At 43.9% G+C, this 26,828-nt stretch overlaps 1 long non-coding RNA gene across 2 annotated transcripts; it reads right to left on the bottom strand.

Moving 5' to 3' along the window:
• Positions 1–1,468: 1,468 nt before the first annotated feature.
• LOC123349815 lies at positions 1,469–26,674 on the bottom strand. 2 transcript variants are annotated; one of them, XR_006573658.1, is made up of 3 exons: positions 26,635–26,674; positions 8,613–8,735; positions 1,469–4,148 (listed from the first exon to the last, which is right to left on the bottom strand). It is a non-coding gene; the product is annotated as an uncharacterized LOC123349815 (long non-coding RNA). The 2 variants fall into 2 exon arrangements; XR_006573657.1 differs by lacking the exon at positions 26,635–26,674 and adding an exon at positions 10,660–10,726.
• Between the last annotated feature and the right edge of the window lie 154 nt (positions 26,675–26,828).

Consider the following 26,828-nt stretch of genomic DNA (forward strand, 5'->3'; position numbering starts at 1 on the left):
GAGCTTTGACATTTTGCCAACTTTGCCATCTAGTCTGATTTGGCCGTTTATATTTATTTACTTAAATAGATAGGCTGGACACTGAGCAAACTTGGAAAGAATGAGGCAGAGGAGGCACTGCACTACCTTTCCACCTGTCCTTGCCCTGGGGACCACCAGAAGCTGTTCAGCTCCCAGTACAAATGAGAACATTCACAGAGCTACTCTAATTCATGCTGACTGGAATAGACCTGGAATGTCAGAGCGTGGTGTGCTCCACCCACAGCCCTCCTGTCCTTGACTGTTCACCTACACCTAAGGCAGGGGAAGTAGATGGCATGGAAATGGCTATGTCAGCAATGCCACAGGGTGATTCCTCTATGACAGGAAAATGCCATCGGCCCCTTTAGAGAAGCTTTAAATCCTATCTTTGCACCATCCTTAGCCTGGGATGTGGGACTGGCCCATAATGTTTAGCTTGCAGGCTAAATCAGAATCCATTCAAACTTGAATCTAATTCAAGACCCAAAAGGCATTGCATGATTCTATGGCATCCCTCCATGTAACCTCTCTTTTGAGGTAGTACTTCCTTAAATGGTCAGAGGTAGGTTATATAATAGTCAAAATATTCAATCTCTTTGGAGCCTGCCAATACTAGCCTATAATCAGAGGTCCCCAAAGACTAGAAATAAAGTGCAAAGTTTTAAGTGAGAGTAATTACTCACTGGAACAACTTACCTAGGGATGTGGTGGATTTTCCATCACTTGAAGTCTTTAAATCAAGACTGGATATCTTTCTAAACAATACGTTTTACTTCAAACAGAAATTAAGGGCTTGATGCACAGATTACTGGCTGAGGATCTATGGCCAGTGTTATGCAGGAGGTCAGAATAGATTATCATAATGGTCCTTTGGCCTTAACAAAATCTATTAATCGCGTGGACAATCCTGGTCACTAAAGTCCTCTGTTTATCCAAAGATGTGGCACAGTATGGGCAGCATGTGTGCAACATTCCTTGTACTGCCCCGTTAATGTTACTTACTCCTAATCTGAACTCCTTTTCGGAGTCAGATTGCATTTCAGCCACCCCACCATTTAATTCATGGTTCCTCAGAGGTATTTGTTAACTAGAAACAATACTACCAAATTCATTTCACACATGCTGCTGCACAGCCATTAGAGTCTATAAATTTTATTCATTACTGACACAACCCAGATTTGAACTGGTGATCTAGAGGGGAAAGGCTCTGTGAGGCATGACCAGCCCTGTGGCATCCAGTAAACCTAGTTGTGTTCTTACGGTTATTTTAACTTTTACTTTTGATAGTATACTTCCCCAAATACACATCCATTTCCCCCTCAGAGATAATCCTAAAGCTGTGCAACCTCTGCAGTGCCATATCCTGTCCCTTTTTGATAAGTCATGTGTTTCACTTAATAGAACACTGGCTGTTGATAGGCACTAGTGGGGATGAAAATGTCCATGCTTCTTCTTTCACTTGACATCAGCAGAAACAAGCGAGAAGCATCTCAGTAAGTGGAGACTGCAGGCAATGGTCACTCTCTATGCCTCATCTTTTATCTGATTTCCTGACTTTCCATCACCAGCATAGGTGGTTAAATGTTGCTGTGCTTGCTTTTGAAGGGAGAGACTCAGCAGCGAACTGAAGAAGGAAGACCACCCAGGGATGTCTTCTCTGGCCATGAAGCTTTTAGAGCAAAGATTCCGCTGTCTAGTAACGCTGCATGCTTCATACATTGCTACCTTCCTGAGTGAACAGGAATCAAAAAGACACCATTTTTGAATGGATTGCAATGAAAACACCATTTCATCCACAGAAGAAGGAACAAAGAGATAAAAGTGCTAGTAATGGATCAAGAATTCCCTCTCTTCCTTACACTGAACAAACTTCAGAGCCTGCCTTCTACAGAAGAGGTGGTGGTTGGGATAGCCAGAAGGATGAGCCTGGATGAGGTGGGGGCATGGATGATACAACCAGAGAGATGTTAAGAGACACAGATGATGTGTTTGAGGTACAAGAAGAAGAGAGTTTTTCATTGTGCCAGGTTAGTTTGACAACCACAGGCTATATGTGAGGGAGATTGAAAAGTAGGAAGGAATGGACAGGACAGAATTCAGTAAGAAATCAGAAGGGAAGGAAAAGGCTAGATAAGGAGACAGGTTTACTCAAAAATGTAAATATGAGAGATTAGGAAGCCGCCTGGCTGTTGAGAAGATGGGGCATAGCTGCTAGATTCAGTGTCTTTATACACAAGAGAGAACTTCCCTTATGTGGTTAGAAATTCACGTGTGTTTGTAGCTTCCTGGTTTTGATGGATCTGGGCCTTGTTTTCCTGTAATCTACCCCTCCAGCAGGGGTGGGAATTGATGATGGAGTAGGAGCCGCAACAGGAGAGAGGCCGCTGCTGCACTGGCATTCCCTCTCCTCTCTGTGTCCCAAGTGATTCTTGCATTTCCTCTGAACATTTGGAAGCCTGACTTTGTGTCTTCTACTGTGTTATACAAGTCGCGCATTTGGAAAATGTCCTGTCATCCAGACAAGGAAGCAATACCAGTTACTACTTAGCAATTTAAATACATTTGAAAAAAAAAGTAACTCAGATACTTTGGCTGGGAAATATTGACTGGTTTGATATTTTTTACATATGCTTCCACCTCCATTTCTTTGAAGAGAGCTATTGAATATTTATACTCTCCTCTATTCTTACACCTTTACAATTACTTAAAATGCATCCCTCTTTTTACCTCTGTTTTTCATTGTGTTTCCTCTTTTGGTGCAAAAACAATTACTCTTCTGGATTCAAGATTTTTTCCCCCTGAGTGTCCTTTTTTAATAACGAGGTCCTGTTAGCAAATATGTATAAATAAATATTTACTGTATTGATATGCACAACTAAATTGGATTATTGCAATGTACTTGGCACAACCCTTGGTGAGCACTTGGAAGTTATGGCTGCAGATTGCAGATGACTGCCAATTATATAGCATTAGCAGCAGGAAACATACTATGCCAGTTCCCTAGGATTTCAAAAGGCTTCTTTTGGCTTTGGGGCACATTTCAAGAAGTTACTGATCTACAGAGACCTCACTTAGGGCCTGGCTACTTGGGAGACCACTTCTATATTTACTGTCGCTGCATATTAGGCCCAGTGAGGCACTCCAACTAAGAGAATTTATTTTGTGTGTTGACAGCTGATGTCAAAGCACTCTCAGTGGAAGCCTTCCCCCAACTCTGGAATTCAGTTCCCTGCTTGGTACAACAAAGCACTGTTCAAAGTCTGATGACCTTTCAGCCACTGTGCATGGCCCATCTCTTTTCTCAAGTGTTTCTTTGAAAGTATGTGTAGGTGGGTTGAATCATTGTTTGTTTGTAGGGCAATATCCCTTTTTTCTGCTCCTTGTAATAGCAGCAAAAATATACAATACTATATTTTCAATTCTGCTATACTCTGTGAGATAATTCTGATAGGGAGCATTTAAAGTACAACATATTTAGTCAGACATTTAGTTCAAGGACTTTTTTCCAGGGAACAAAGGAAAAAAATCACATAACACAACACCTTATATCCCTGTATATTTAGCAAGACTCCTGTAATTGGAGAGCCACAGCTAAATTTGTCCCTGCTGTAGCTCTGTGAACTTCAGTGGTGCATGCCAAAGGCGAATATGAGTGAGTAAGTACATGGAGAGTACACATTCACCGCAGGTGAGATTCTTGACTTGGATGTCTTTAGCCTAGCTAATGAGTCTCCCACCATTACAGTGTTTTTCTTCTATTGCCTGTACAGTGTTTGAGGTAGGTGTACATGTCTGCCCATATAAACTCAAATCAGCTTATTTATTTGAGCTCAGGCATGTTTGCTTGCCACTACCTTCCCTATTTATGACTACCCACTTACATTTTTTCTTCTTTTTCTGTAAAGTATATAACCTTACAGAGGCAGCTTGTCTGTTCTGACAGCCAGCGTTAGCTGAGAAACGTTGCAGTCCTGCTGAATTCTTCTGCGTCTCCCCACTCCACACACACTCATTTATCATTTTGCTACCAGTTCTGCAGCAGCAGCAGCAGCAGCAGCAGCAAGGTGAGGCCGTGATCTCTGGTTTTGCATACTGGCTTACAGCTGCTTTCAGTGAAGTGTAACAGCCTAGAAGAGAGAGGAGACAGTGCTCTTGTCAGTGCAGGAACAGTAATTTTGATTTGTTTCCCACTGAAAAGTGAGCTTTGATAAAATTATGCTGTTTTGATGCTTTGATGATCCAGAACAACCTGTCTATTTTCTGTTCAACTGTTTCCTGAGTTTCAGCCAGGCACAGACATAGTACAATGGGACAGTTATTCAGAGCATTGTGAGATAATGAAACATGTAAATATTCAAAGAGTATTTGTAGCATTCATATAGGGCATTGATGTTTTTTAACAGAAGCAGGGTCTGTTTCTCATTAACACTAACTCCCTTTTTAAGTCACTCTAGCAGGGTAAGGGGTCATTAAAGTGTATGATTATTACTATGTATTCATAATACTGGTACACCTAGGAGCCATGTAAAGGTAATTAAACTGACTTGTACAGCACGTCAAAAATTTCCAAACTTTCCACTTCCTTTCTCCCATTATATTTTAAAACCAGCTAATGTAAGGTTAATTAGCAGTACTAATATCAAGTCACTCCTTCAGCAGTAGCCGGTTTCAAGGAAAAACAGCAGATACCAAATTCAAAAGGTTAAAGCAAACCTACTGGGACTGAAAGTCTGCTTGCGAAGAGATAATGTAACAAAGACAACCATAACATAAATTTATATATGATGTGAGGAGTGGTTTTTTTATGGGCCAGGATCTAAAAGGTTCTCAAGAAATATACTTGGACTGCACACTTCTTTGGAGTGTATAAGCAATACACAGTAAGGGCTACATTTTCCAAAGGGCATCCCAAATGTGTGCCCAGAAAGGTTACAGGCACCCCCTTTTTCAATGCATAAAACCCACGTGTGTTCTTGCAAATCAGGCAACTGCAACTATAATTATATATGCCCCTTTTGTATCAAAAAGAGCATTGTCCATATATCCATTTGAGCATTATATAAGTGCTAACTATCGACAACTGAATTTTTATTTAAAGTAATCATTATATAATAGCATTTCACATGCAGTAGTAGTTTCAGACACCGCAGCTACTCACTGCACTTATTTTGCACACTAGAAAATCCACAGAACAATGGAGGATAACAGTGTAAGTACAAAATCTTTGATAATTTAATACTTTGCATATGCCATAGTCACAAAGTGTCCTACAAAGATGTGATATAGCGAGGTCTGTGTTGGAATTGTAAGCTATCGCTTTACGAGAGGGAGGTATTTCCTAGTCTTGCTTAGAGGCTAGGGGGCCTTGTAGCAAAGCATGTGAAGGGAAGCATACCAAAAAGAGCTAGGCTTGTGCAAGGAGGGGTGAGTTGTTCCTCACTGCTTTAGGGAGCAGCCTGTTTTCTCTTTGTCTGTTATTGAGGTCTTGTGTGAATTATCATTCTGAATTCTAAGAAATAAAATAGTTTTACATGGAAGCCTTGCAACAAAAGCATTTATGTTTTTAATCTAACTTCTCTGTGTGTATCCTGAGAATGTAACAAATGATGGGCCAGATATTATCCTTATTTTACAGAGGAAAAACTGAAACAGAAGCTATGTCTACACGATAAGCTAGGGGAGTGAGTCTCCTGCTCATGTTCACATACTTGTTCTATCTCTCATCACACTAGCATGAGTATAAATAGGAGTGCAGCCACGGTAGCACCAGTAGCAGCAGCAGAGGCACAGCTGAACCATGCCCAGTACAAATCTGCCTGAAACCAGTGGGTACATACCGGTTAGAGCTAGTGCAAGTGTGTGTACACAAACAGGAGACTGATACCCCTAGCTCATAGTGTAGACCAGGGATCGGCAACCTTTGGCACGCGGCTCGGCAGGGTAAGCCCCCTGGCAGGCCGGGCCAGTTTATTTACCTGCCGCCTCCACAGGTTTGTCCAATTGCGGCTCCCACTGACCGCGGTTCGCCATCCCAGGCCAATGGGGGCGGTGGGAAGCCATGGCCAGCGCATCCCTCGGCCCACACCGCTTCCCGCCGCCCCTTTTGGCCTGGGATGGCGAACCACGGCCAGTGGGGGCCACGATCGGCCATACCTGCAGAAGCGGCAGGTAAACAAACTGGCCTGGCCTGGCCTGCCAGGGGGCTTACTCTGGCAAGTTGCATGCCAAAGGTTGCTGATCACTGGTGTAGACATAACCAGAGTTTAACTGATTTAACCAAGGGCACAGAGAGATGACTCAGAATTAGGCCTAAAATAGAGGGCTGGGTCCCATTCTGAATGTCCAAAACACTTTACCACGTTGGTACTTTATCTATGAAAGATCTGGATCAAAATTAAGACACAAAAATGGAACATACACACTGAAGGTAAGAGAGGTGAAATGTTTTAAGCTAGAAAATCTAATTTGTGACTTTATTACAGTTGGGCAGATTGAGACTATAGCACCTAGTGCAGCTGACACAGAGAGATCCCCATCTTCAGTTCTTTGAGATTTACTTATTTATTTATTTTGCAATTCTGCTATGCTAAGCAATTTCAGAGATTACACCAACCATTCATAAGTGAATTTTTGGAATGCTGACCTCTCCCCTGATTTAATTCATTGTTTTTTGGAGATGGTAAAGAGTAGTACCCCAACAAAATAAAATGGTATGAGAAACTAGTCATGATCTCCTTGAGACAGCTATCGCTAGCACTGAATGAGTGCACCTATTCTACCCTGATGATGCAGCCACTTCCACAGCTGCAGTTGGAGAGGTCTGAGCAACAGGATCAACCGAAAGCACCTTTCTATGCCTGTTGCTTGATGTGTTGAACTGCAATGTGTCCGGGGATTGCTGTGACACACCTTTCAAGTCTGTGCATTTCAGCAGGAATGTTGTGGTCTCCCACATGCAATTTTGACACTAATTGAGTAAGGGGAGGCTTAGCTGAATGCCCTGGCAAGCTATGGGGAGAAGAGGGCTCATGTGCTGCAACTGCTCCTCTGAGAGTCAGTCTCACTGTTCTGATCAGAGCAGCTGCATGTTTACAGAGCAGCATTGATCTCAGCCACAAGCCAGTCAAAAAAAGCCTTTTGGTTTTGATAGGCAACAGCATGATCCAGTGGATCCTTGAACAAGAGTCAGGAGAATTCAGTTCTGTCCCAGACTACTGAGCTACCACCAAGCTACTGTCTGAGATTATGCATGTCACTTCATCTCTTCAGGTCGCAGTGTCCCCATCTGTAGAACAGGGATAATGGTATTTATTTCCCTTTGTAAAGTGCTTTGAAATGTATGGATTAATAGTGTACAAAGGTGAAATATTGCCAAGTGTTAGGAGTTTTTTAAATAAAAGAAGAGATGGATGAAGGTGATCCCTGCCTTCCAAAGAGAGTCTGAATACTGGGGATGCATTAAATTAATCGTATTTATTGGACTTCTTCAGCCGTGGCACAAACTTGCCTTTTAATTAAGAATGTCGTCATGAGGAGGAGCATTTGAATTTCAGTGGCATTGTGACATCACAGTTTACATGTATTGAATCCATAATCTTACAACATGGCCTGTTAACTGAGCACTGGGGCAACAAGAATATGTGAATGCATTTTGGGTAGAATATTTGAATCATGTGATGGACCCCTAAAAAACTATATTGCTTGAATATATATGTTATCTGCTGCAAAATACCCTCAGAAGATACTCTGCTTATGGCAGCAAAGAGAATCATTGCAGAGCTTCAAATGAGATTATCCCAATTAAAAAAAAAGTATATACCGGTGTATATATATATATATCCCTCTCATAGGTGCTGGAATTAGTGGTGCTGGGGGTGATACCACACCCCCTGGCTTGAAGTGGTTTTCATCAAGTACAGGATTTACAGTTTGGTTCAGTAGCTTTTAATAACCCCACTATACAAATTGGTCCAGCACCCCTGCTCCCTCCTTTCAGCACATAAATCCTAAAGACCTACTTTTATTTAACCTTTTATGTTAAACGTCAGAGACAAAGAGATGGAAAATGACTATGCGTGTGTTTTTGATTTAACGGTTGATGTTACTAAGTGGTAATGTACCACTTAACTCTACCCAAGCATATTTTTCAATGATCTATAGCTTCTTATAAGACAAATATACACCACAATATATTATTAAACAAAGTATATTGCCATGAAAACATTTCCCTGCCTCATAATGCAATTGCTGCAAGGGTCAGCTTTTGTAAATCATTATACATTGACATGGATTTAACTGAAAAGAAAACTTTCAGATCATTTTCTGGGCCGTGAACCACTGACTTCTATAATTTCACATATGTCCCATTAAAAAAAAACTATAGTTCCTATTAATGATGTAATAGTGTAACTGTTTGTTTTTAACAGCTATTGAAAATCAGTCTATTAAATGTTGGAGGGTTGTTCACAATGTTACCCCGATCCTCTTAAAAACAGTGAATTTGTCAGTGGCCTGTTCCATATAAAATTTTTTCCTTCAAACCAAAGAGTATCAGGACATTGGAGCTAATGTAACAGGAGTCTTGTACTTACACTTCTGGCCTGTGCAGTTACTCAAACGCTGTCGTTGTTGAGCAACAATCATTAATTAGGACTCTGTGGGAATAGCTCCAAGTCTATTGTGCACTGAAGGATCCCAAGGCACCACTGCTGTACCTACAAACACATTGCTTAACTTTTATTAACCATTAAAACAAAAATTCAAAAAGCCGAAGATAAAGTTCCGTTCTTACCTAATAAGAAGTCAGCTCCCTTCTTATTAAGAGTTCTGCAATTGCTTGTCTGACTCCAGAGATTGATTTTTCTTGAAGGTGCAGGGCAGAACATTAGTTGCAGTGCTAGATATACCTTTCTATTCCTAGAAACCCCAAAATATAGTAGAACCTCAGAGTTACGAACACCTTGGGAATGGAGGTTGTTCATAATTCTGAAATGTTTTTAGCTCTGAACAAAATGTTATGGCTGGTCTTTCCAAATTTTACAACTGAACAGTGACTTAATACAGCTTTGAAATTTTACTTTGCAGAAGAAAAATGCTATTTTTCCATTCATTTTTTAGTAGTTTACATTTAACACAGTATTGTACTTATTTGGGTTTTTTGTTTGTTTTTTGTCTCCTACTGCGCGATGGTGTACTTCCAGTTCCAAATGAGGTGTGTGGTTTACTGGTCAGTTCGTAACTCTGATGTTCATAACTCAGAGGTTCTACTGTACACATGCGGGGAGCAACTGCCCTGTACTTGGTGTAGTCATTTATACCAGTGCAGAGGGAGCACAAAAATGGATGTAGAATGCTAAATCACAATGTGAACTAGGTCCTATGACTCCATCTTAGCCTATAACCATACACTGATATGACATGTACCAGATAAACCTGGTATAAAAAGCATATCTAACTATATATCATATACTCCTGTTTATCCAAAACCCTATTATCCAAACCGCCGCATTATCTGAATCTCTTTCCTATCCCCCAGCATGAGATACATGAGATCCATGCTGCAGAGGGATTCAGATAATGCAAAGGTTTGAATAATAAAGCAGAATCCCCCAGTCAGGACTGTGAAGAAGAGGAGGACCACAAGTCCCTAGCCACAGGGGAGGCCACCCTACTGCTGAATGGCTCCTCCTTCTTGCTTATCTGAATTCCTAATTATCCAAATAAAATCCATGTCCTCCATTCTATTCGAGTAATTGGGATTGTACTGTATTAGTGAGAATTTATTGTAATTTAGACATGTTTTTTCCCCAAGATGAATTAACAGTAAGGACATGAAATTCCAGAGTGAGAATTGCAAGAAATCTGACACAAAACAAAGTCAAGTATTTATGTTCAGTTCAATTGACCAAGAGACCTGTAACCTCTATTCTTTTTTACTAAGGCCTTATCTACACTAAAGGGAAAAGTCGATCTAAACTCAAATCGATGTAGTTTAGATCTACTTACCACAGGGTCCACACTAAGCGACGTCGATGGGGGACTCTCCTTACTTTTCTCGATCAAGTGAAATACAGGAGTCGATGAGAGAGCAATTGGCAGTTGATTTAGCGGGTCTTCACTAGACCCGCTAAATCAACCACTGATGCACTGATTGCTGCAGTGTCGTTCCTCCGGTAAGTGGAGACAAGTCCTAACAGTGGCTATAGACTTCTCTCCAGCAGCTTGTGATCATTATGACATTGCAGTCCTCAGGGCACCATCTGTCGCTTACTCATGTCAAAGTTCCTTTGTTCAAGAGTTCCTGCCTGAAGATCTGAGCTTGCAAGCAGAGCTCCTGAACTTAGTTAAACTTGTTTACACATTTCTCCAGAGTGGGGGGGCCAGAGACAATCTCCCAACGTTGCTCAAATCCACTGAATTAGAAGCATTGCTGGACTCCTGGAGAGACCTCTAGCTGGAATTAACCCTTAAGGTTTCATACAGCCACCCACACCACAATACCCACCACATCCACATAAACATATATATAACATTCATAAAATTAATACATATACAGAGCTCTATCATATTCTTCATAGCTATTCATTATGTAGTGATAATATTACACTGAAGCTATTATAATACAGTGTCAGTACATACGGTCATTTGAGGAGTAATAGACTGAGCCACAAAATAATCATGGCAATCTCCTCTTCATGGCAGGTTGAGTATTACTGGTCTGTATTCTACAGTAGAACTATGTACAGTTCTATGTACAGTATGTACAGTAACTGCTAAAAATATGTGCCTGCTCTGTGACATACAGTACTAGATGCAGCTACAGCCTAAGCAAACTCATTAGTGAGGCCCCACCAAATTCATGGTCTATTTTGATCAATTTCATGATTGTAGGATTTTTTTAAATCATCAATTTCATATTTATATCTGAAATTTCAGGGTGTTATAACCATGGGGGCCCTAACCCAAAAGAGGGTTGTGGGGGGATCATAAGGTTATTATAGAGGAGGAGTCATAGAATCATAGAATATCAGGGTTGGAAGGGACCTCAGAAGGTCATCTAGTCCAACCCCCTGCTCAAAGCAGGACCAATCCCCAGCTAAATCATCCCAGCCAGGATGTATCCTATCCCTACCCTCCAGCATATCTACCACTCCTCCCAGTTTAGTGTCATTTGCAAACTTGCTGAGAGTGCAGTCCACCCCGTCCTCCAGATCATTAATAAAGATATTGAACAAAACCGGCCCCAGGACCAACCCTCGGGGCACTCCGCTTGATACCGGCTGCCAACTAGACATGGAGCTATTAATCACTACCCGTTGAGCCCGACGATCTAGCCAGCTTTCTATCCACCTTATAGTCCATTCATCCAGCCCGAACTTCTTTAACTTGCCATGGTATTGACCCCCTTAATTCTGTGCTACTGATGACAGAGGTGCTGCCTTCAGAGCTGGGCAGCCAGAGAGCGGTAGGCAGTGCAGAAGTAAGGGTTGCATGGTGGGGGGGAGGTGTTCCTCACTTTTGTTGGGGGCAGGACTGGCCTTATGAGTGGGTGATAGCCCAGGACCCTGTGGTCAGGGGGGTGCTGTGGTCCCCCCCCCCCCCCACACACACACACACAGCCAGCCCAAGGCCCCTTTAACTCCCAAGTGCAGGGCCTGGAGCTGGGGAGGGGCAGGGCTGGGGGCAAGAGCACCAGAACCATTGTAGAAGTGGGGGCACCACCAGCACCAGAACCAGGGGGGCACGAGCCATGCCCCCCACTTTTTAGCATAGACATAGTTTGAGAGATGGGGGCAGCATTGCCCCCCCAAACTGCAAGCTTCAGGCCAGCGCAGCTGCTCCCTGTACAGTGACTCCTCCTCCTGCAGCTGGGTAGCGATGGGGAAAGGAAGCAAGGTGGGTGTTCAGAGCTTCCTGCAATCGGTGGAGGTTCCCAGAGGTGGGTCTGACCTGGTTCCAGGAGCAGACCCTGCAAGAGAAAAGGAAGTCTTGGCCCCCTCCAGTGCCGCCAGGACTAGCAGCTGGAGCCCGGCACATGATAGGAGTCCCCAAGCAGGGGCACTCCCAGCCCTACTCCTCGCCAGCAGATTTCACAGGAGAGATCAGATTTCACGCTCTGTGATGCGTTTTTCATGGCAGTGAATTTGGTAGGGCCCTACTCATTAGTTATGGTAGCGCTCTGCTGTGATTTTTTCGCACAAAACTTGTGGAAAAGACTGGTAAGTAAGTGGGGGAAAGCCAAAAACAGAGAGTTTGTTTCTAGTTTCTAAATTATGCAAGTTTTCTTGAGAATCTTGATAAAATTTTGCTCACTAAGAATTTGGGGACTCTGAACTAGAGTTATCTTCAGACAGGGACAGATTACAGGGAGAGAATGACTGAAAATGTTTTCAGCAGAGTGAATGGCAATTTAGCAACTCAGCTCACTGTGGCATTTAGATATGCACCAGAATACCCAGCCCCTCCTAGCTAACTTTATCAGATCTTGGCTAAAAAGGCTGGTCTCTTATTCCATTTTTTTCAGTTCTGATGTCAGTGTGAGGGAGGAATTACTCCTATGACTGTGGAAGGAAGGTCCCAATGACCAGTGGCTAGATAAATGGAAGGAGGCAGGAAGTAAATGTAAGGGGACTGTTGACCCCTTACTAAAAGCCAGTAGGGGTGTTTTGGTTGGCTAGCTCCCAGTACCAAAAGAAAGGCAAAGAGTTGATGGGAAATCAGGACCCCGAGACTGACAGTCCCCAGGAACAATGGGGAGAGGCCGATGCTCCAGGTCAGCCTGATTGACAGGGCAGGCAGACTAATCAGGGAGTCAGAAAGCCAGGGGGGTCCCATCTTCCATGTGATCTGGAATTGCCTGCGTCAGACAGAGTGGGGCAAGCTAAGGAGAAAGCAGGGGCCCAAGCTGAGCTGGGGAGCGGAGCCGTGCCAGATCCAGAGGGGCCAGAAAAGTATCCAGGAAGCAGGTCAGTGCTGGGAGCAGAGCCACAGAAGCAGCCCAGAGAGCAGACCTGTGCTGGGGGGAGAAATGTAGCAACCAGAGCCAGAGTGGCCAGAGAAGCAGCCCAAGGAGCTGGACGCAGAGCAGCAGCTGCGCTGAGGCAGGGTGGAGCTGGAGCTGGGGCTGGAGCAGTCTGGAGCTGAGTGCGGTGAGCAGCTGGGGAGAGTGAGGGGGACCCTGGGCAGCGGACCCAGCGCAGGGAGATGTCCCTGGCCAAGAGGCCATGCAGGCCAGACTTGGAGGGGGATTGTAACCCTGACAGGGCGGGGGCAATGCTGAGAAGAAGGGTTCTGCCCCCTAGAGCCTGAGGGCATGTGGCCACCTCCAGAGCAAGTGTCCAACCTGCAGCATCCCTGCAGCCAGCCAGGGCCTGGGCAGGAGGCCTGGGATGTGTGAGGGACAGACTGTGAACTTCCCTGACATTCCAGAAACACTGGTTGTGACATCCCCGTGCCACAGAGCAGGGTGATGTGCTTTCCTTTAACTTTTCCCATTTTTTCCTTTTTTTTTTTAATTGACTGCTGTTTAATAAATTGTATTTGCTTTGAACTATATGTAATGATCAGTAAGTCGGGGAAGCATCCAGTGACCACCACAAGGTTGGGGGTTGAGCCTGCCAGGAATCCTGGGCTCAGCCTTGTTGGGTTTACAAGGACTCTGCCACACAGGAGAGTGGAAGGGGAGCCCTTGAGGTCAGGCAGGCCTCTGGGTAAAGGAAGTGGGAGATCCTTCAGATCCTTTCGCCAGCCCATTTCACCACGGTAGTGTATAAGCCAGGAAAGTTCCCCACAATAGCAGGACCATTCCCCCACTAACATAAAGGTGCTAACAAAACAACATGAAAGTACTAAAGGATGCGTGGGCATTACTCATGAAGGTCTGAATAACACATTTTGATGTCTATGTCATTTCACATTAGCCCAAGACATTGCACGTATACACTCATGATTTTGAAGATAGAAACAGTGAGTCAAGGAAAAGCTTGAGTCAAAGTGAACGTGAACTAAGTAGAAAGAAATAATTACAGTCACGAATTCATGTCATGGAAGGTGGTAAGACAGGGCAGGGTGAGCAACAGAAGCAGACGAGGGACCTAAGGGGCAAGTGGGTAAAATTGTGAAGACCTGGTGACAAATAAAATGAAGGTTATTTGTATTATCTTTAGCAGCTACATCTAGTCTTCACAGAAGCTCCCATGAGAGTTTATTTAAATCTGCTGAGCACTGTCTGTTGATATTATTCTGTAAGAACCTATGCATTATGTATGAGATAGCTGCACCTTGACTTAAAAAGGTAAAATGCAAATGTTCCCCCATGACTGTGTATGAAACTGGTAGCACTGGTCTTATAGATCTTGTAAGTGGAAGTCAGACATAAAAGAGAGAGTTTGAATTAAAACACAGAAGTCACAATACTAGCAGGACAAACTCTCAATAGGGTTGCTAGATGTCTGGTTTTCGACTGGAACGCCCTGTCGAAAAGGGACTCTGGCGGCTCCGATCAGCACCACTGACCAGGCCGTTAAAAGTCAGGTCGGCAGAGCAGCAGGGCTAAGGCAGGCTCCCTGCCTGCTGTGGCTCTATGTGCCACATTGCTCCTGTAAGCAGTGGTATCCCCTCTCCAGCTCCTATGTGAAGGGGCAGCCAGGGGACTCTGTGCGCTGCCTCCACCCCAAGGGCCAGCTCTGCAGCTTTCTTTGGCCAGGAACTGTGGCCAATGGGGGCTGTTGGGACAGCACCTGCAGATGGGGCAGTGCACAGAGCCACCTCGCCACAGCTCCACATAGAAGCCGAAGTGGGAACATGCCACTGCTTCCAGGAGCTGCTTGAGATAAGTGCCATTGGGAGCCTGCACCTCTGACCCACCCTCCCGTGCCTCAACCCCCTGCCCCAGCCTGAAGCCCCCTCCTGCACCTCTCATTTTTAGCCCCACCCTACAATCCACACAGCCCTAGCCAAATCCCATACCCACTCCCACGCCCTAACCCCCTGCCTAAGTCCAGAGCCCCCTCCTACACTCTGAACCCCTTGGCTTCACCCCCAAGCCTGGAGCTCCCTCCTGCACCCCAAGCCCCTCATCCCTGGCCCCGCCCCAGAGCCTGCACCCCCAACCAGAACGGTCACCCCCTCCTACTCTCCAACCCCCTGCCCCAGCCCCATGAAAAGGAGCGAGTGAGTGAGTGAGGATTGGGAGAGCAAGTGATAGAAGGAGGGGGGATGGCGTGAGCAGGGGTGTGGCCTCAGAAGTGGGGTAGGGACAGGGCCTCGGAGGAGGGGAAGGCAGAGAGTGGGGCAGGGGTGTTTGATTTTGTGCGAGTAGAAAGTTTGAACCTCTTGTGAGTTAGGGTTGCCGAGAAGCATCCAGAAATTGGAACCTGCATGCTAGAAATCTGGGCTAAAAAAACCTCAGAAGTTGCTTTCTTGAAAAATGTTCAGGTTCTTGTGGTGTTGGCTGAATCATAAATACCATGTGAATAGACTTTTATACAATATTTCAGTGTTTCCATTTCTGATCCTGACCCACGACAAGGTAATGCAGAGGTATAAGGAAATGCTAAAAAGAAATGAACTTTTTCATCACTCACTTCAGTTTATGCTTTGAAGAAAAATTTGGGTCAGTACTTGTTTTATTGAGTTTGTCTCTCAATCTTAGCCCAAGAGACTGGTGCATAAATCAAATAGAGAAGAAAATCTAGGATCCTTAAAATTAAAGAAGAGCTAGATATGTGCTGAAGAAAGTCTGTTACCTGTATTTGTCTCTGAGCACTATTAGTTTTACATAGTGGAAAAATATCACCCAAGCATTTGTCCAAGTAGCGGAAGGTCTTCTCACTTCAGAGTGGGATTTTCTGTTAGTCTGCTTTTAGAGAAGAAATGTTATGAGCCAACATGTATCATGATGTGTCAGTAAATTTGGAATACTGTAAAGTTCAGAGATGCTTGAGTCATACATTTTGGTTCAGGCCCATCTCTAGTGAGAAAGGCAGTCTTTTTCTGGTACTTCTCTGGTTACCAAAAGCAGTAACTCCAGAAATCTAGAGCCAAGAACCTGTCATCATGAAGTTCAGCCCAGTTTTACTCGTCCAAAAAAATGTCCATGATCCGAAGTGTTGATTGCTTCTCTGAACTGACCTCCTGACCCTTTTAAGGTTTGCCAGTCACTACATAAAATTTTTATACCAGAGTCAGCTACTTCCCATGCATATCCTAATAGCCAGAGTGACTCTGCAGCATCCTGCCGCAGTTTCCCTCTTCAGGACTTCTTAAATAAACCCCAACAGTCCAACCCCAACACATTCCCCTTCTGGACCTCATCTAGTTGTATAGAATTCAAAACAAACTCAGTTCTGGGGCTTCTGCCCTTTTCCCAGGAGAGGATCCAAGCATTCCAGCTTCACTCTCTGGCTGGAGTCTTGTAGGCCTGAAGCCTCAAACTTATCTACAGCCTTCTGCTCTCTTTAGCATCACTCTGCTACAGCTTCTTATTATTATTACCTGTCCCTCTCTGGCTCTTTTTAGAGACCAGAAACCCTCCATGGGTATATTTACACAGCCCAGGGCAGCAAGCCTCAGTCAACAGACTGAGGGACACTCTAAAAATAGCTTTATAGACAGCTCTTTGAAGTTGTGGCTCAGACCTGAATCTCCACCCTTCTTCCCAGGCTTCAGAGCCTGAGCCACAACATCTACACAACTATTTTTAGCACAGTACATAAACCCTGCTAGAACAAGTCACTCGACCCAGACGGGGAGGCTTACTGGGCTGTGTAGACATACGTTAACAGGACCCATCAAGAGGCTGTTAATGAAGTGCAGGTGGACTGGACCAATGCCTCTTAAAGGGCTAAGTGCACAAAGTGACACAGAGCACTATTACATGCAAAGGCATTCAAGTCACTTTTAACTTAATTGGTCAAGTCAGTTCCACAATTCACCAATGAGCTGTTCCATAGCTATGCTAAGATATGAAATAAGATCCCAGCCCTGCAAACACATGCTTGCTTAATTTTTAGCACATGAAAAGTCCCATTGACATCACTGACACTACTCACACCCTGCAGGATAAGCATGTAAGTGTTTGCAGGATTGCAGCCTTTGGACAAATCTAAATTGTTTCTCTTGCAATAACAAACCTCTAAAAAAGGGAATTAATTTTGTTTAAAAAGTATGCTGGAGGTTAAAAGGACCCTCTGTATGAATATAATGAAAAATTATCTTTCCACATCACAGAATCTGCTGGCAGAACTGGACACTAATTGGAACACTTGTTGACAACCTCAGCAGAGGCACCATGGATTGCATGAACATGAACCTGCCTCCTATTCTTAAAATGGATCCCTGCATGTTAGGGGTCCGGTACATAGGCTAGGTAGTATGAGGAATGTGCCCTGCTGCTGCCTATGCTGTGTGTGAAGTTTCTTTTCCCCAGAGAATGCAGAAATTAATTCACTTTTCAGCATTGACCTTTTGGAAATTTTTTACAAGTACAAGTTTCACTTTAAAGAACATTTGCTAGTGTTAATCCAGGGAGAAATCAAACACTCACAAATCGGGAATTAGCAATTTATGTCTGTGTGACCCCATCCCTTATTTACCACACACTATTCAAACTCTGCCTGAATATGGAAATATCCATTTCCTCATTTGTGTGGTGGTCATCACTCTCATATCTGAGTGCTTCACAGACATTAGTGAATGTATCTTCCCAACACCCCAGTGAGATATTGAGGTTTTTCCATATTCCAGTTTAGCTTGGAAAAAGGGATCCATATTTAACATGCAAGCATGTTTTCTTTACCAAACTCTGCATTGATTTGCTTTGAGATCCATGAAGAATCTATTAAGGTTTTGGGCATTATTCACAATTATCAAGCTGACTGCAAAGTCTAGAACAAAAATAAAAGATTACTTAGCTTCAGGATATTTCTTTGTCATAACTGTCCCTGGACTCACTACAAAACTATCAGCTAAATGCTGCATATGGTATGCTGTAAAAAAAGCATGATGACAGTTTTCTTCCAGTAGTAGGACCAATGACTAATGCAGCTCTGCTGTATTTTGTCTCCCTTTGCTTTGATGAGTCACAAGGACTAGGTAATGGTGAACTCAGATCCTTTTCAATCAGAGATTGATTTGAGTACATTTAAGGGCCATATCCACTATAATCCGGATATTACATATTAAAGGAGGCGTACAAAATTACTGCTTTTAACAGTCTTTCCATTTGAAAAATAAATTTAGTGATGATAAGATGAAATCATTTCTTTTTTCAGAAAAATAGGAGGAGCTTATATATATAAACTGCCCTCAATGACTTCAATAGGAATGTGGAGACTGAGTAATAGACAGAAAGGATTTATCATTCAGAGACAAATCTGCTCAGTACCGAGTATCTGGGTTGATGATCTCTGTGGAGGCAGAGGCAAGAACAGGTCATGCACTGGCAGCAGATCTGATTCTCAGGGCTTTGTCTACATTACCTGCTGGATCGACGGGCAGCAATCGATCCAGCGGGGGTGAATTTATCATGTCTAGTCTAGACGTGATAAATCGACTGCCGAGTGCTCTCCTGTCGACTCCTGTACTCCACCACTGTGAGAGGCGCAGCGGAGTCGACAGGAGAGTGTCAGCCACCGACTTACCGCAGTGAAGACACTATGGTAAGTAGATCTAAGTACGTTGACTTCGGCTATGTTATTTACATAGCTGAAGTTGCTTAACTTAGATCGATCCCCCACCCCGGTGTAGACCAGGCCTCAGCTGCTTCTATCTTCATAGCCAAAGTAGCCTCCACGATCTTTGCACCTCCACTCTTGATGATGAATCTGTATAGCATTACACCTAAACTAACCATGATCCCCACCCAACTCAAACACCTGACTTACATGATTGCATTGACTGCCTCTTTGAAACTAGGCTATTGAGCTGTCTTATCTATCCCGCTCCCCCATACTCTGGTTTACCACATAGTATCTCAAAGCCTCACAAGCTTTAATGTATCTGTGCAACACACCTGTCAGAAGGTAAAGTGCTGTTATCCCCATTTTTCAGAAGGAGAACTGAGGCACAGAAAGACTAAATGGCTTGTCTAAGGTCACACAAGTCTGTAACAGAGCAGGGAATTGAACCCAGGTCCCCATCTAGCATCCTAACCACTGGATCATCCTTCTTTGCACCCCTCCTGAAATCCAGCACTCATAAGCATTGTGCCATGATTTTATAGTCTCTGGAGTAATCTGAGTTCATAAACCAATGAACGGGTTACACCCATCCATGAAGGTAGTTTTCCAGCTATATCTATCTTACCCTTAGTAAGTATTCCAAGTTTATTTCAATACAAGCTACTCCTAGAAATTTGAAATAGTCTCCTTTCTACATAACTGTTTCAGAAGATCACATGAGACAGACCCACTTGAATAGTATTGTTTATATACAACAGGAGAGTTTTTCTAATGAGTTCAGTTGTCACAGTCTCTGCGTAGGCTGCCCTTTCTGAGTCCTTTTGCAGTCCCCGAGTGTACTCCTTTCAGGTGGCAGGCCCATGTCTCCAGTTTTTTGGGTTGGACAACGTGGTCCAGTTGCTCTCCATGTGTGTCTTGGGTTACAGCCCCCTGATTGTCAACCAGGTTATTTAGCAGGCCCAAAAGGCTTGATACCTTCCAGACATTATCTTTGGAAGCCTGTGGACAGTTACAGCATGCAGTGACACAAAAGCAGCTTCTGTATTTTCCCAAAAGATACATAGCACTTAGAGAAGTGAATTTAAAACAACAGGGACCTTCATGTATGTTGTCTCACCCATGCTTGGCATTCCCCTCTGGCTCTTGGCTTGGGCTGACTTGGTCCCCAGGAAGAATGAGGAGCACCAGGGCTAAGTTACAGCCTGTTTGCTGTAAGCCTGCATCAGTCTGTAGCCACTGACAACTTCCTCCTCCCTGTGTAAAGGGCAGATCCTTTACAAAATCACTGTTGTTTGATCCCTGGATTCTTGGATTTGGCAAACAGGCCTGTCACCAATATTGGGGTTGAGGAGTCCCCCTTCACGGCTATAATCCTGGCTATTGTGTTTGAGGGGAAGGTCTTTATCTAAAGCATAGTTTTACCTTTACTGCCAGGTTTCTTTAACAACCTCTTTTGAGCTAATGATGCATTCAGGCAAAATAATATCACACGGGTAACTATCAAAATGAATAAAAATGAATGAATTTTTAAAAATGAATATTTCCCAGTTCCCCAAATTTCCTCTGAAAAGCCAGCTTACATCATCTTAGAAAATGCTTCTGAAGAGTCCATGAACATTAATTTCCCAAGGAAAGACGTATTAATATATTTTATAAGAGTCTGCACACGCATGCCTTTACTTTTTCTGGTAACCTGATGCCTTCCTAATTTAGAAAGTAAAATAATTGGGGCAGGGACTATGTCTTCTGAGCACACTGACTGTGTTTACTAGGTAGTGCAGACAACGAGGTTAATTTGTAATAGTTTCATGAATGTGACCTATCAAGGTACTCCAGACATTGCCATATTGGGTTATTACAATGTGGAAATGGACTGGTGCTATTTCACTGGGAGCTGTTGAGAAACAAGCAGGAAATGAAACAGTGACAGAGAGAAGATATCTCAGAAGAAAATAACAAGGTTCTTTAAAAAGAACAGGAGTACTTGTGACACCTTAAAGACTAACAAATTTATTTTAGCATGAGCTTTCGTGAGCTGCAGCTCACTTCTTTGGATGCATAGAATGGAACACACAGACAGGAGATATTTATACATACAGAGAACATGAACAGAGAACAAGGTGGAAGTATGCATACCAACAGGAAGAGTCTAATCAATTGAGATGAGCTATCGTCAGCAGGAGGGAAAAAAACTTTTTGAAGTGATAATTAAGATGGCCCATAGAAGGTGTGAGGAGAACTTAACATAGGGAAATAGATTCAATTAGTGTAATGACCCAACCATTAATGTGTGGCCTATTAATTAGAAAGTGCCTACCTGAATCCAGGTTAACAGGCTTTGTTCCAGGTCTGATGCCTGAGATCAAAGGACACTAAACTGTTCAAAACCACTGCTGAGAGAGAGAGGGGAGGGATGAGTAGTCAGCAGTTGCTCACGGGGCAACATTGCAGGAGCGACACCAAAAGAGAGAGGCGAAACTGAAGCAGGGCCAGCTGTTCGTCTCGGTCCATAAATAGAGGTTCCTGGGCTGTCTGGAGCTTATCAAAAACTAACAAGGAAAGGATAAGGTTTAGGTAAGACCTAGACATGTAGGCCTTTTGTTGCTTTCACCCTTTTCTTTGCTTGTTATGTACCTTTGGGTGAATAAATGTACCCGTGTGGGTGCCTCAAAGTAAAGCTGTGACTGAAGTAGACTGCACAGTGGTACCTCTGCACTTACCATGAAGGAATATTCCAGTAGCACTAGGTAATCCAGCATGCAGGGAGCTCAAAAGTCTGCAGTGCAGGGGTATTATAGCACCAGTAGAAGCCAGTTCAGCCTGGATAAGCAGCAGGGTGGTGGTAAAGAAGCCACCAGCCAAATTGCACATCTGCATAGCCCCAAAGCCACTGAACCAAGCACTGAAAAGAGGCACTGCCAACAACTGATAATATCTGGCCACAACTTTACAAAGCCAGAATCTTTATAGTCCATAATGTGAGGAATAGCTTTTAACGCATAAGCCTAAATAAATTGTCCAGCATGCTGACAACCGTTGCAACACCATTTGGTTGCTACAGATGGCTGTGCATGCTGATGGGCATAAGTCCAGCACCAGAGGTGTTCCAGAGAAGACTCACCCAAGTGCTGGAAGGACTGCTTGGGGTGAAAATAATTGAAGATGATATCCTCATGTAGGTAAAGGGAGTAAAGATACAGAAGCTTGACAAGTCCATGACAGAGAACTACAATTTTTTCTACAGCGATGCAAGGACAAGACCATGAAATTCAACCCAGGAAAAATGCAATTTAAACAGAGTGAGCTGACATACATTGGACATCTGCTCAGAGCAGAGGAATTAAAAAACAGATCCCAACAAGATCAGGGCAGAGACACATCAGATCCAGTGGATGTAAAAGGGTTACAGTGCTTCATACGAATGATAAATTTTCTGGCCAAATTCTGTCCACACCTGGTGCAGTAGCAGAACCCATACAAGGCAGGATATTGAGTGGGATTGGGCAGGTCCCCAAGAGCAAGCACCTAACACAATGAAACTAATGATAACAGATGCCCCGTCCTGAAGTATTACCAGCCGAGAGAGCCACTAACACTCGAGTGTGATACACTAGAGAAAGAATTAGATGTGTCTCTTTTGCAGGAGCAGCTGGTCACTTATGCCAGCAGGATCATGTCAGAGACTGAACAGGGGAATGTCCAAATAGAAAAAGAACTTCTGGTTCTGGTATTTAGAGTGGAGCAATTCCATCAGTACAACTATGGCCCCCCAATAATAGCACAATCAGACCACATACCCCTGGAGATAATCATAGCAAAGCCCCTTTTTAGTGTGCCAAAGAGATTGTAGCACACGTTGATGCACCTCCAGTGCTACCAGGTAGAGAGATCAGATTTTGTCCATGAGGATTACTGGCATTTGCTGACACCCTGAGCAGGGCATATATACCCAGAATCAACTAGTTTGGGGAAAGAGGATCAGGATAGCAAATCCATTAACATACTGCACTATCTCCATTTCAACAGCACAACTAATGGATATCAAAGAGGCTACAGAAAAGGACAGGAATCAAGAGAGAGATACTAGCAAGGTGGCCAGAAGACAAAAAAAAATGTCCAGTAGGAGCAGAACCATATTATCAAATTAAAGATGAACTGAGCATCTATGATGCAATCATATTTCAAGGAGAGAGAATTATTTTTCTCTTCCACATTACACAAGTATGTCATGAAAAAAATGCATGCCTCACACCCAGGCATTGACCGCTGTTTTAGATGGGCTTCAGAGTGTGTTTACTGGACAGGAATGAATACACAACTCTGCTCCTTGACAGAAGGGTGACACACCTACCAGTCATGTGATAATTGCCGTCAGAAAGACTTTTATCATACAAGCTGCCCACCCGATGATAGGAAAAGTTGGCAGCAGACTTATTTACCTCCAATGAAAAGTAGTACTTGATTACAGTGGACTACTATTCAAATTTCTGGGAAGTCAATGCCCTGCATAATACAAGAAGAAATTCAGTCATTGGCAAACTGATGGTCCACTTTGCAAGATATGACAGTCCGATATTCACTGACAACATACCCTAATTTATCTCAGAAGAATTAAAGGAATTTGCATACAACTGGGAGTTTGACCACCACACCTCCTCCCCAGCATACCCACACAGTAATGATAAAATAGAATTAGCTGCAAAAACAGCTAAGTGACTGTTACGCAAGGAAGTTTCTTCTGGTTCAGACCCCTTTTTAGCAGGGGTGGCTCTAGTAATTGCGGCGCCCCAAGCAGGACGGTACGCTGCGGGGGGGCGCTCTGCCGGTCGCCAGTCCCGCGGCTCCGGTGGACCTCCTGCAGAAGTGCCTGCGGAGGGTCCGCTGGTCCCGCAGCTCCAGTGGAGCATCCACAGGCACGCCTGCGGGAGGTCCACCGGAGCCGCCTGCCGCCCTCCCGGCTTGACGCGCTGGGGTCTAGAGCCAGCCCTGCTTTTTAGCATCTTTGGCACACAGGAATGTGTCATTACAGGCATGCCAAAACACTCCAGTTCAGGCACTGATGGGACAAAGGTTCAAAATCCTGCTCCAATGAGAGTAAATCTGTGCAGCCAAAAGGATGGAGATGCCGCTGAAGGATGACCAACAATCAGAGAAAGCAGTTACTTGAGAACAACTCGTCAGCTAAGGACCTACCAGTCTTGGATACAGGCACTCGTGTGATGATCCAGCATTAGAGAGACACCATTATGCATGAACTAAAGGAATCGTGAGGAATGCAGTGGTAACCAAGTCATATGAGGTGATGCAAAAGGAAGAGAAGACACTTAGAAGCCAGCAGACACTACTCTAGAGAAAGCCTACAGAGATAAAGAGATCATCCACGATCTCTTTCTCCACAAAGAGAAAGTTTGCTAGAGTTAAAGATAGGTGATGGTGAAACAGATAGATCTCTCCCAGGACGGGCATCTGTGAGGAGACTAAACTATCTCAGACTATGTAGCCTGCTGAGTCTGTAACAAAGATGAGACTCCACCTCAGCTAAGTGCTAACAACCTCTGGCTGAAGAGACACAGGGCATCACTTATTTGTTATAATGTAAATGTTAACATGTTTTTAAAATAGGGGAGTTGTATCATGATAAGTGGAACTAGAGTCAGATGACCCATGTTCCCTGGAGGGACTGTTATTGAGAGGACACCAGGAAAACAAGTAATATGGGGAGTTATGCTGGAAGCAACTAGCCATAAAGACAGAGCAGTCCACTGGATTTAATAAAATTTTACTTGTTGTGAATAAAACATCCTACCCCCTACCCCCACCCCCAGGTTGTACAGGCTAAGCCGCCAGTCCATAATCTGGCCCTTAAGAAGCCTGTGGTTAATTGTTGACAAGGAACAGCTCTGTCTTGATGAATAGGGCAGTCAGAGGAGGGTAGATTGCTGGCAATTCACATTTTTGTTTGGGGGAGGGTTGATTTTATAAAGTAAATGTGTATGTGCTTAGGATTTTTCCCTTAATTTGTATACTAAATGTTTACAAAAGCACCTTCACCCCATGAGGGTGGGAGAAGCATTATAGCCCTGCAGCAGAGTCCAAATAACTGCCCTTTTCCTCAGGGCAGTATGGCCCAGTGGCCAGAGTCAGTGGGTTTGCTCTTAGCCTTAGGGCAATATGGCCTAATCACCAGAGTCAATAAGACTGTCCTTCACTGGGGTTCCAGCCGGAACATGCTGACTCGGTTCCCAGTTCCGCAACCAGATGAATGTTTGGTTCCCCCGGGGTACTTCCCACCCTGTCTTCCGTCTCTGTAGGCCGCAGGTCCTCTGGGTCTCCAGGGTAGTCGGCAGGTGAAGCTCCCAATGACTCCTTCTCCTCACAGGCTTCCACAGCCTGGGTTTCGCCTCTTTTGTCTGGCTCTCAGTATGGCTGGCCTCCGTGGTCTGGGGCTCCGACAGCTCCTGGCTGGGAGCCTGCAATACATGTCCTCTGTCCTCTGCAGTCAGAACAGACTGAACTGGGTTGCTCACTGTTATACTCACCGTATGGGTTCAGCTCACCGTATGGGGTTAAGCCCTTTCTGTCCAGTGCGGGGAAGGCGTACCCCATCACACAGTGCAATAGATGAGTCTCAACAAATAGAAAACAGACCACACAGGCATCCTGATGGTGATATCTACAATGCATAGTTATAGTTTAAAAATACAACTTAGTGCTATCCGTTACTGGATCTGAATAACAAGGATCAAGAGAAGCCCTTAGCCAAAAACATTTTTCAAGTTTGTAAAGTGAACATTTTCATACCACAGGTAAAATGGTCTTCTGCTGAATGGTGAGAAGAATGAGCAAACTAAATGGCCTTTTTACCCTTGATCAAGACAAGAATTTTCATTCTGTTTCTATGTGACCCCTGAAGCTGTGAAAAAAATGCCTCATCTGCATCATTTAGGTTAACGTCAGGAGAAATTAATCATTAAAAAGCTGTGACTGCAATAACTATGCCATCTATGTCGGGAAAGAAATTAAGGTATTCCCTCTGTCCAACGGTCACTCTCAGTGCACAAAGTGACTAGATGTATTTAGTGGAAATAGATCTTTCCTGATATGGTAAGGCTGGAGGAGATAAAGAAATTCAGAACTCTGTTTTCTCTCTCATATGTATTAAGAGGAAGAAATTAGATGCAGTTGCCTGCTAAAAGCTACTGCATACATTATAGTACTATATTAATACCTGTCTATTAAATGCAGCAATAAGTACTTGCAAGAGTAACTGTTAGTTATTTTTAAAGGTTCATTTTTCCCCTTTGTGCTGACACTGCCACTAGCAGAGTAAGTGTAGAGAGAACATCCCCTCAGGAAAGGAGTAGTTTTAAATTAACTCAAATGCACTATGGCTTCAATAGACCTATTAAAGGAAAATTTATTTTCCACCTTCAGCTTCATGAATTGCTAACTCACTTCAGACTCTGATATCAAAATGCAACATATATAAATAGAAAGATGTGAAATAACCTTTTTGCACCTCAGTATTAGAAATCTCTTTCTTTATACTCCACTTGTTACCATTTTAAAGGAGTGTCTTACAACATTAAAAAACAAAGGTGTATGACTTTGTGGCTTAACTTTCTCTCCCTCCCTCTCCCCATTAAATCCCCATTCAGCAAAACCTTATGCATATGCTTAAGGGCTTTGCTGAAATTGAGTGTGATATGCTCATGTGCTCCTTAGGGCCACCTGAGACCTATCAATAGCACTGTCAGAACTAGGAAACAGGGTAGGCAATAGAGTTTCCCACAGTGCAACACATTTGTAAGGCTAGAGTGTCAACACTGGAGTGGGGGGAGCGATTAGGCACTCTGGGCTGGGATGACTTGGGTCTGTGCACTGCAGTGTGGATACCAGAACATTAGATTCAAGCACAGATTCAAGGACTCACCACTGAGGTGCCTCCTACTGGCTGTCTGGAGAATTAGCTCTGTACCCTCTTCCGGTGGTGTCTCGCCCACCATCACCTCTGCTCCTGGACCCATGTCACTCCCAGGACCGCAGTGTCCTCTTCATAACACTGCCCTCCAGCTGTGTCACACTCTGTGTTCTCCTGTTCCTGGGGACCTGCAATCTTCGCCCAAC

The sequence above is a fragment of the Mauremys mutica genome, chromosome 1 (assembly GCF_020497125.1).
Source record: "Mauremys mutica isolate MM-2020 ecotype Southern chromosome 1, ASM2049712v1, whole genome shotgun sequence".
Classification (NCBI taxonomy): domain Eukaryota; kingdom Metazoa; phylum Chordata; order Testudines; family Geoemydidae; genus Mauremys; species Mauremys mutica.